Source organism: Malus domestica, chromosome 13 (genome assembly GCF_042453785.1).
Source record: "Malus domestica chromosome 13, GDT2T_hap1".
In the NCBI taxonomy this organism is placed as follows: domain Eukaryota; kingdom Viridiplantae; phylum Streptophyta; class Magnoliopsida; order Rosales; family Rosaceae; genus Malus; species Malus domestica.
In genome coordinates, this window is record NC_091673.1 from 8,846,968 (window position 1) to 8,858,485 (window position 11,518).

General features: G+C 34.8%; 2 long non-coding RNA genes across 10 annotated transcripts; both read left to right on the top strand.

Moving 5' to 3' along the window:
- Positions 1 to 1,092: 1,092 nt before the first annotated feature.
- LOC139190533 (uncharacterized) lies at positions 1,093 to 3,186 on the top strand. Of its 4 annotated transcripts, none has more exons than XR_011574802.1 (7): positions 1,093 to 1,515; positions 1,626 to 1,759; positions 2,084 to 2,160; positions 2,270 to 2,400; positions 2,573 to 2,636; positions 2,872 to 2,983; positions 3,093 to 3,186. It is a non-coding gene; the product is annotated as an uncharacterized lncRNA (long non-coding RNA). The 4 variants fall into 4 exon arrangements; XR_011574804.1 differs by having other exon boundaries at positions 2,104 to 2,160; XR_011574801.1 differs by having other exon boundaries at positions 2,084 to 2,400.
- Positions 3,187 to 3,278: 92 nt separating this feature from the next.
- LOC139190534 (uncharacterized) lies at positions 3,279 to 4,984 on the top strand. 6 transcript variants are annotated; one of them, XR_011574810.1, is made up of 4 exons: positions 3,279 to 3,340; positions 3,772 to 3,825; positions 4,467 to 4,612; positions 4,753 to 4,984. It is a non-coding gene; the product is annotated as an uncharacterized lncRNA (long non-coding RNA). The 6 variants fall into 6 exon arrangements; XR_011574807.1 differs by having other exon boundaries at positions 4,527 to 4,612; XR_011574809.1 differs by having other exon boundaries at positions 3,783 to 3,825.
- Positions 4,985 to 11,518: the final 6,534 nt, after the last annotated feature.

Here is an 11,518-nt window from a genome sequence, read left to right on the forward strand (position 1 = left end):
AACAATTAAATCTTACAAATGTTGGATTCAGCTGCTCAACCCAACAAGCCGTTGTATTCAAACAAAGGCTTAGGGTGCGTTTGTTGCACCGGACTGTCTCGGATTGAACTAGCTTGACTAAGCTGGACTAGCTTAGTGAAGCATTTGATGCAGTGTCAGACTAAGTTACAAACTATATTTCTTTAGCCATTTTTAATTCACTTGTGGATTAAAAATTAAACAAAAATTAATAATTAAAGGACAGTGAAGTCTGGAAATGAATGGACCCAAGCAAATTTTCTTTCCCTTTCCTTCCTTTACCCTTCCTCGTTTATCTTCTCCATCATTTTCTCTCTCTAATTATGCATCAATCTCTTACTTTTCTTGTTTAATTAAGAGAATTTGTTGGTTAACCATTCGCCAAGCCTTCAGAGATTCCAAAAAGAAAGGCAAGCCTTCTAGTAACCAATTAAACCTGCAAATCCCAAAAGAAAAAAAAAACCCTAGAAACCAGGAAAAAAAACCCAAAACCCCAGAAAAAAAAAAACCCAGAAAAAAAATTGATTTACTGAGATTACGAAGCAGTCATGGCGGAGATGACCCAGTTGATAAGGAGGCAAGCCGAAGGCAAAGCCAAAATCAGTAGCTTCAAAGCCCCAAGCAGCGAAGGAGAAGATGGCGGAGATGACCCAGTCGACGAGGTCATCGTTGGAGATAAAGAAGTCGACGAGTTCGTCGTCGGAGATGAAGCCGCTTTTGAAGCTTGTGCCATCGAAATCGAGGTCGGGAAGGTGATTCGAGCAGGCCGAAGAAGTTCTTAGCTAATCCGATGGTTTTCAGGGGGACACGCTAAGAACAGTTAGTGAGGTTGTTAGTGACAGTAAGTCCTGGCTAATCCCATTAAAACTAGTCCAGCCAGGAAACAAACACAAGACTGGACTAATCTTTAGTCTAGTCCAGTCCAGTGAACTTTAGTGAGGGGAAACAAACACCCCTAAGGTATTAGACTTCATTTGTTAAAAAAAAAAGGTATTAGACTTGTTATTTGAACGGATACAAGGTATATATCTTTATATACTAAAACCCAATCAGGGTGGTACTGTGGATGACCAGTGGTGGGACGATTTTGTCCCTGCCTTTTTCCTCCGGTTGTTCCTCTCTTTGGTTTTTGGGGCACCGAAATGCCGCTTTTGCCCATTGCTTCCACATGTTTGTCATCGATGGATCCTCTCCGTCATCGTGCTTAGGAAGAGTTGCCCGGCTTGCCCACGCGTCCATCATCGCTGGACCTGCTTTCGGCTTCTTCTGTGCTTTTCGCTTCTCTCTCTCGCCATTCTCAGTTTTTGCTATTATGAACCCTAGCTTTCTTTGTCTCGAAAACGGCGGTTTGTCTCGCTCTCCAACCTTGCTATCTCTCTCATAAATTATCAACAACGGTGTTCTCTTGCTGGAAAAAGCACTCTGCAGCTAGAACTTTTTTTTGATTTTTCATTCGAGTTGATTCAATTTTTTACCCAGAAAAGTTAGCGTTTACTGGTGAGTTTTTCCGCCTTTCTCAACGTGGGTGTTTTAATTTTTTTTTTGGTGGTTTAGGATTTGCAGTTGGGTTTTGTGTTTAAGTTTGCTTTTTGTGATTTTGTTTGTAGGCTCGGATCCCCCTCTTCTTCTTCTTCATCCAAACCAGTAGCTCCACCTTCGTTTATTACCGGGAAACACGACGGATTAAGGTGCAGCACCAATACTGTAACACTTACAAGAAAAGAGCTCCAAACTCGCAAAGGTTTTTTTTTTTTTTTTTTCTGGGCTTTGAGCTGTTTAGATGTTGAGAATAAGTTTTTCATTTTTTTTCGTTATTTTGTTTTTGGGTTCGCTCCAATTAAGACAATTAGGGAATGGGTTTAGTGTGAATTTAAATTCTGGGATATCCCTGGAGAAAATCTTAGAATTTTTTTATTTTTGTGAATATATTTATATTGAATCACTGACCTATTTTTTATTTAGTAGGGAAAAAGGGAGTGATGCGATTGAATACGCCAATATGGATGAATTTCTTTAGTTCTTGCCATGATAATCTATTATTTTACTCTTTCACTTTATTTTACAGATTCGTTTGAACACTTGCAGTTGCAGGAAGAAATGAGGCGGTTGAACTGTAGAACGAAGGTTTACTTTGATGTCAAGGTTATGAAAAAAGAGTGGTTTGTACAGTAGCTAAGTACATATAAGTATATATCTTTGCGTATGTGTTTGTACCATTTGTTTTGATTGTGATTCTTGGTTTTGCGATTAGGATTTTTGGAAGGAGGCTTCGATTCAATTATTGGAACATATAATATTTATCGAAACTTCAATGCGTCAATAGAAGCTGGCTGCTTGCAAAGACAAGAACATCAGTATATATGCATTGAAATTTGTTGCGATGTAAGTAGCTTTATAGGCATTCTATGCCATTGCCAATACATCAGTTTATATAGCAGCAAAATTGTTTCTTATTAACTACTTTTTTTGTCCCTTTTTTGGCCGAGGCTTTGTATCATGTGGACTTCAATTGGTGAGTATCACTTTGATGTTGATATAGCTTATTTTGTTGTAGAGGATATGAAGAAGTGGAAAGGTACCTGATGGAATGGGAGTTTTGCTGCTTAAGACAAAGAATGGTAACTTAGTTATTTCATTTGCTTTTTAGCTGTTTCATTTGCTTTGTACAATGCGCTTTAGTTTTTTCAACTCATAGATAGTTTAACCCATGATATGTCATCGTTCTTGGATATCATTAACTACTCCTTACAAAAGGTGATACTAAATATATACAACAATTTTCTATTTGTGCATCAATAGATTATTGTGACTAATTTAAAGAAATTGTTGCAATTTGGTATCAATTGTGTTCAGTTGTTTGGAAGCATGACTATGTCTGCAAGAGATTGAATGAGGATCCAGATTGCATCATGTTCTTAATGAGCTTGAAAGAGGAGTTGCTCTTCATCTAACAATTGCATCGCATGTGAGTAATGTGTTCTGTCACAATTTTTAAATTGTGTTTTCATGTCTAAATTATTGAGAATTAAGTTATACATAAGGGGATTAAGTGATTTAAAGACGTTGCATTTTAGAATATGTTTTCTTAATCGACCCGTGGTGGAACCCAGCTGTTGAGAGGCAACCATAAGATAGAATCCACCGGATAGGGCAGTACAAATTGATCAGGTACACGTTTTTCTCCAGTTCTGCAAAGTGTTCCCAACTATACAAACCAAAAAATCTATGTTAATATCTCTACTATTTTCTTCTCCATTGCTGAATTATGAGATTGGTTTGGAATTTGATTATTTCAAATTTTTTTTTTGGATTATATTTCAAGGTTAGTCGCTAAACTCTGTCCTTTTTTATTGGTTTTTGTTATTAGATTAATCTTTGTTGCTTTGGATTTAAGCTATTGTTCAATGTCTTTTTGTATGAGTTCTGCTTTTTGCATCATTCTTTTTTGTTATTAATGTTGGATTGTTGGCTTATAAATTTAAAGTGGGTTGCTTTAGATTTTACTTTGACTGGCTTGCGAATTGATTGCTGGGTTTTAATTTAGAGCACTATCTAATCAAATGAAGGGCCAAGAGTTTCTGTTTGAATGATGGTCCTAGATCATTTTATTCGTTCCAGAAATGTTTCTGAATTTGAAGACTTAAAATCCAGACTAAAGAGTAGCATTATCTTGGATTGCCTATCTTAGCATGATGATTTTAAATTACAACTTTGAAATTTACATTTGGAGTGTATTTTCATGTACATGACAAGGTGTGGATTAGATAGCAGGATCTGGTTGGAAGACAAGATTTTGTGAAAGAAAGGGTAAGAAAATGCTGATGAATTTTCTTTGTTGATATGTGCATGTAAGAGCTCTTACTGATTATTTTGTTTTCTTTTGGCCATGTAAAAGCTCTGTACATAGAGTTCACAATACATGCATAGTTTTTCATTGTTCTAAAATTTTTAAGTTCCTATAAACCTTTTCCTGCATTTATGAATTCTAAATAAATGCAGATCATACAAATAATCACAGTGGATAAAATTATTGGCTTATATGCATTTTTGTAGCTTGAATCTTTTGGTAAATACTTAACCTTTTAATCAAAGCCTATATATACCAATTGGTTTTGTAAGTAGCATCAAATAATTAATTGTTTTTTTTCTTGGTAAGTGCCTAAATGTTTTTAACAGAAAATGATAAATGGAGACAAAGTTGGAACCTAATAAATCAATATTAGCAAACCCATAAACTTATTTCGTGATTATCATGGTATTGTTTCAATATTCTACTTTTGCTTGCAATTCTGTTCTCTCTAGGACATTAAGGTGCATTTTTGGATTTTAAGTTTCTCCGCCAAATAACAACTGTTTGATTGTGATTTCTCTGTGAGATTGGATATATGATTTAAAAATTTTGTTAACAAATTTTAATTGTGATTCAATTGATTTTTCAATCATGTAAGGAGATGCAATCTAAGTGACTATAAAAGATGTTGACTATGCTTTGGTTGATCAAAAAATAGAAACATCACGTCTGTTTTATGAGAGGAAATGGAGAGCAATCTGTCTCAGTTTTGGAATGTACTGGAATCAAAGAAGCTAACTCAAGGTGCTGACTTTGAATTTCCCCAAAATATCTTTTTTTTATTAATTATTTAGACGTAGAAATTTTCCATGTTATTTTTATTAATTATTTATTTGGGAGTGAAGTGAAAATCTGTAAATGCGGATTTGTGTTTGTTTGCCCAGCTGCTATTTCAAAGCTGGAGGAGCCATTGTTGATTAATCCTAGGAAATATGATGCTATGATGCTGAGAAATGTTTAAATTGCTTGCACATTATGCTCTCTGGACCAGAATGAGGCAAAGGTTCCAAAAGGTGTTGTACTGCTTCCAGAAGGCTTTCAATGAGGTACTTGCCCTTACAAATTTGTTATTCTTGGAATTTGTAATCCCGCAGCAACGCGCGGGCATTACTAGCTAGTATATTCTAAAGGTGGCCTTAGACAGCCGCCTACTTCAGCAGTTACCATCAAGGCCAACCGTGCAAAGAGGCAGACTCACCTGTATTAGAATTAGAAAGGAATTTTCACCAAATACAAAAAGAATTAGAAATGAAACGACCAATATAACCAATATAACCAATAAATATGTTCCAAACTGGATCACCCATTAGCTTACAGGTTTTTAATTCCAAACACAACTATAAGTCAACCCGTCGACTTTAGAAATCGTGAGGATTCAAGTCCCTAAAATATATTCCCAAAGAAAATAAGTCGAAAATCCTTCTACCATGTGACATCACCAAGAGCTTAAAATTAATTTGTACGTAAATATATTTGTCGGTCTGAAAACTGAATTGCCAAATTATTGTCTTTAAAAAAATGATCTGACAACTTAATAGCAAATTAATTACGATTATTGAAGTGATCATAACAACTAATGTATCAAACATTACCGTGTTTATAAATTCACGATAAAATGCCACATATCGAGTTAGATAATTAAATACTTGCCACATCTTATAGTATATTACGTCTTCAATTTTAGCTAAGTCAGACATATTCAAAATGATTTCTCATTAAGTAAACAAATAATTTGAGAGACAGATTGCAGGGCCTAAATTTGGGGGAATAAGTTTGTTAATACGTTACAAGCATGGAAGAAAATGCCGATAATATCGGCGAAATATCGCCGATATTATCGGTTTTTTTGGGGATGGATATTTTAAGTGGTATCCGAATGGTTTTCGTCCAAATATCGCGATATTTTGGAAATATCGCGAAATTTTTTTGAACGGTGCAATCGGACTCCGAGCCGAACGTCGGAGAAGAACGCCGGAGATGGTGTGCCTATTCCCGAGCCGATTTCGTCCCAAAAACCTTGCAAAAACACGATTTTTAACATCAATTTCACATATAAACTTCAGATTTCACGCATGCAAGAGGTAATCAACATAGGATTTAGTCGGATCTCACCTGAAAACTTGGGTGTGCTTGGGTGTGGGTGCGATCGAGGAAGCCGAGCTTCCTCTGCGCGTCGCCGTGCTTCCCAGAGACGAAGGAGAGGGAGGGAGAGTTCAGGAGGGTGGTGGAGATGCTGCGCTGGCATCGGGGTGGACGGATTTGGGTGTGCCTGGGTGTGGGTGCGATCGGGGAAGCCGAGCTTCCTCTGCGCGTCGCCGTGCTTCCCAGAGACGGAGGAGAGGGAGGGAGAGTTCAGGAGGATGGTGGAGATGCTGCGCTGGCATCGTGGTGGACGGATTTGGGTGTGCCTGGGTGTGGGTGCGATCGGGGAAATGGAGTGAGAGAACGAGAGTTCGAGAGAGAGATAGAGTTGAGAACTCTGAGAGAGTGAGGGGTCCGAGAGGGACTCGGGAAAAGAGAGAGAGAGATAGGGTGAGGGTTAGTGGGCTGCCACGTGGCAGCGTGACAGAGTGAGAATCAAGATGGAGGGTCCAGATTAGATTAGGATAAAGGACTCAATTGCACAATTTATATAATTTCAGAAAAAGAGTGAAAATATAAATTAATCTGGGGGTCTAGATTAGATTAGGATAAATGACTCAATTTCAGGGAAAAAGTGAAAATATATAATTTCAGGGAAATAGTAGAAGTTGTATTTATTGGTTAGGCATATGGAAATGCAAAAAATTGTTTTTCTAATGATTCTAATCAATTTCAAGAAAAATAATGAATTTATAAGGGTAATATGAGTCTATAAAAGTGATATAATGAGTCTATAAGAGTGTCGGTCAGTTAGACAATTTAGATTTTTTTAATCATTTTTGCCAATTGCCTTGTTATCGCCTTTTTTTATTATCAAATTGGATTATTATTCATTAAATTGGATTATTATCAAATTGGATTATTCATTAAATTGGATTATTATCAAATTGGATTATTATTCATCACCATGTTTTATATTAGGATTATTTTTTTATGACATTGGATTATTATTCATTAAATTGGATTATTATGAAATTGGATTATTATTCATTAAATTGGATAACTACTCTTCACAATACACTCACTCTACACATAGAGATGATGAAGATAGTGAAAATTTTGAACCTCATAGGAACTCTATGTGGTACTAAGTCACTTATGTATCTTACCATGCAATATATAAAGTGTAAAATATTGTACTAATTCATTATATATAAATGATTATGGTGTGTTTAGACTTCTTTCATTAATTACTACATATTTTCTACACTCACAATATTTGTCAGCTCGCTATATAATCAACTTGATAATGTTAAATCCATCATGCAATGCATTTCTTTCCAATTTTTTGTGATAAACTAATAGATAATTGACTAAATAAACATCCTACAAAGTTTCAATAAAAATTTCCAAGTTTTTCTTACAATTTCCGTGGTTTCCATGTAATTTTTATCGATATCGATATTTTACCGATATTTCCATCGATATTTCCGTGTTTTCGGACTACCGATATTTCTGATATTACCGATATTTTCTTCCTTGGTTACAATCATGCTTGTTAAGTAGAGATTGACTAACTATTTTAATATTATGATGCATGCATGTCTTTGGATTTTTATGCCTCCACTGTAAAATTATTATTTAATAGGCTTATTATATTAGTACTCCACAAATTGTTGAATAAACCCTACATACTTAATACATCTCACATTTACTTTTTCAATTAAAAATTATCTTTATAAACTCTTATAAACCCCACATACCTGTCCATAATACACTTACACCCCACATTCTCAAACACGCATTATATTTCTATATGCCCTGCTGTTCCCAGGGTAATTACTTCTGTGATTGACTTGTTTTTTGTTTCCAGCTTGATAGCATATTATCATTAACTGCTTTGGACGCTAACACTTCTCTTAAATTTTCTTACCTTTGTGTAGATTGGAAAATCTTATATCACTTCCAAACTCAAGAATTATCCAAACTCAAGATCTTATGTAACCTTTCTATAACAAAAAAATAAAAAATAAAAAAGAATTATTGAAAGTTTCAAGATGTTGGTATTGCAATTCACAGAGCTGGTTTAAAGGCATAAGTTCTGAAGTTTTTCGACATAGTAAATGCCGGGATGTGATATAATGTGTGGTTTGAGAGAAAATAATTTCTTGCAATCACAGTGACCAATAGCATTGGCATATTCATAGACATTTTGTTAGGGTTTTCTCAATTAATGTGTTTGTAGTTTCATTAGTTAGGATTTTGTTCAATAATGGAGGGTGGGAGGGTTTTGATAATTGAAGAAGATAAATAATATGTTAAAAGTGATGAGGGGTGTATTTGGAAATTTCTTATTTTTTAAAAACTTAATAAGGTCGAAATTATCATTGCATGGTAAAATACATAAGTAATTTAATATTGATTTTTTTTTTTGTGGGATGCATTCAGCAATATATGGGGTGCTAATAAAAAAAGAATATTTAATAAAGTTTACAAGTCTACAGACTCGTTTTGAGGACCTATGAGAATCAAATGCATATTAGTCACAAAGTTATATTAATTTAGATCCAAATGATTAAAATATTTGACAACTTAATAAAGGATATCATAGGCTTTTATTGACTTTATTTTTTTTAACAAACGATATCATGTACACTAAAGGAGAGGGGATGTGCTTACCCTCACAATGGGCTAGCAATAATGTGGTTCAAATTTGCTTTTGGCGAGAATCGAACTTAAGACCTCTCACTTACAAGTGAAGAGAAATACCACTAAACCGTAGTACTAAGTGGCATGCTTGACTATTAGAAACTCTATGAAATTTAGAGACCTTTTAATGCTAGACTTATATAGATTTTTTTAGAGTTAATGATTGACTTTTGAAGGGTTCAAAAGGAATTTAACACACTTTGTTATTATTACTCTTTTTTTCACTGAAAAATGTAATTTTGCTTTTTCTGCTATGACCAAAATGGTTAGAATTTGAAAGAATCCTTAACACATCAACATCATTTTTTTTAATTCCAAATTCTTGTAAATCGTATGTTTCTAATGTGGTGGTTAGGGTGGTGGAGGAGTGGGGGTTTGGGTGGTGGCAATGGGTAAGGTAAGACGAGAGTAAAGGTGGCGATCATGTTGATGGTGGTGTTAGTAGTGGTCATGGGTGCGGGTGGCAACACTAAGGTGGTCGTACTAGGTTGTTGTGATGATGAGTGTGACAAGGCGGTGGTAGGAGAGGGAGTGGTGAGAGTGGTGGAGGCAAGGTAACATGGTGGTACTATAGGTGGCAATCATGGTGGTTGTGTTAATGATGCGCAATAGAAAGATAGTTGTAGGAGGTTTTGGTAAGGTGATGATGAGTATGACAAGGTGGTGGTCAAATAAGTGATATGATGATGGCGGTGGGGACAGTAGTCGTGATGATAGTGGTAATGATGGTGGATATGTCAGCAACAGGGTAGTAGGGATGGTTATGGTTAAGTGATGGTGAATGGTGACAATATGGTGTTGTGAAAATGGAAAAAGTGATCAAAATCTATGAAAGTCCATCAAAATCTTAGGGGAAGAAGTATTTTCTATGATATTGTTAACGTGGGGCACTTTTAGGCCCACCGAATAGCACATGCCAAAAACAAAAGGCCACGAGCAGCCTAAAGCAAAGCTAAAGCCCAAGGGAAATCAAGAAGCCCAAGGTCCAAAGAGTTTAAGGAAAGAGGCTCCCGATCACTCAAGTCGACTGCCTGCGAGCTTAGTCCAACTAGGTTATGAAAGGTGTTTTTCGACTGCCAAAGGCATGTAAGCAGACTGGCAACTTTATGATGTGAGTATCGATGAGCAAGTTTACTCCAGTGTCAATCAATCCACATGGCGATTCACAATCAGTGGTAGAAGCCTAGGATTAGATGTAAAGGTAATTAGAACGACGCTCAGAGAGATGGAGTTGGATAACCAAGGCTGAGCAAGACGCTCGGCATGCATCTGAAAAGGCGTGCAATCTCGATTGAACACATGTTACTTCACCGCAAATGTGCCGTTGATGGGTGAAAAGGTGTCAACACACTAAGCTATGCAAACAACGCATTAAGTGCCAAGGAAGTGAAAGGAGGTGAACCCAAGGCTTTTAAGCACATTGAGGTTGGACAACTGAGGAAAGGGAGAGTATTTGTAATAAATTGTGCACTATTTTATTCTTGAAATCAAAATAATCCAAGCAACACACTAGATGTAGCCCAGTATTGAGGAGTGAACCACTTAAATCTTTGAGTCCATTTTTTCTAACCCATATCTAAAAGCCCACCAACGGTTCAATATTTTAATTTGTTAACTTGTAAGTTGTGAGCGTTAACATACATAAAATATAATATAAAAATCTCGTTAAAATGAACAGTACTGTGAGCTTTTCGTTAAAGTTCCATTTTTTAAATTCTATAAAATTAATAAACTTTTGAATAAACATGGACTTTTGTAGACTTGCAAAAAGTTATAATTGAATATCACGAGATTTTTAAAGATTTTTTAGAAGTCATAAAAGGTTTTTATTTAATACAGGATAACTTTTATTGACTCTATAAAAATCTGTATTGAAAACGTTTTAAGAAAATTCCATTAAACTCCATAAATAATACACCCCCTAGTTACTGTATCGGAACAAAGGTCAAGTCATTAGATGTACATAAGATATAAAAGTTGTACATTTAGAGCTTTTTTTTTCTTTTCTTAATACAAGCGATAATACTATTCTGATCTAGACTAAGGGGGAGGGGAAGAGTTTGAACAGGTGATGCGGTTGGTTAAAAAAGAATGTCATAATCACCTAAGCAATCCATTATATATTTAGAATTAAAATAACATATGAGTTGCATATTTTTATAAAGAGGTGAATCACCAAACTCAAGAGATTTGGGCTAGAGTCATTAGCATATAGGCCTGCCATATGCTTGTTCATAAAGTGAACTCATTGGAAAAAATAATAATAGTAGGTCAATTGGTACATCTATTAGAAACTTTAGATATGTTTAAATATCACTGTAGGTGATGCTTCAATAAAAAATAGTAAACTTTAGATATGTGAAATTACACTATTGCCATTTTTTTTGTGTGCTAGAGGACTAAATAGTTTTTTTTTTTTACCCTCTTTTGGATGACAAAGATTGTTCTATTAATAAGTTTAATTTTTAGTATTTAATTAATTTGGATGACAAAGATTGTTCTATTAATAAGTTTAATTTTTAGTATTTAATTATTTTTTTAATAATAAAACTAGTTTGGCAATATTTTCAGTTAAAAATAACAAAAAACTAAAAGTCAAATTTTGAAAACAAAAAAGGTAGTTTTTTTTTTTTTATCAATTTCAATAAAAGTACAAACAAAAATTAAAGAGTAAATTACATAACAACCTTAGATTTGAGATCTATTACAATCTCATACAATATCTTTAAAACATTTCACTTTTATACTTCATCTACTATTTTATTTCAATATCGTACCTTTGTTGCATATTTTATCTTTTGATTTATTAAAAGTTGACGTGGCTGCTACATTTATATCACATTACTGCCAAATGTGTGC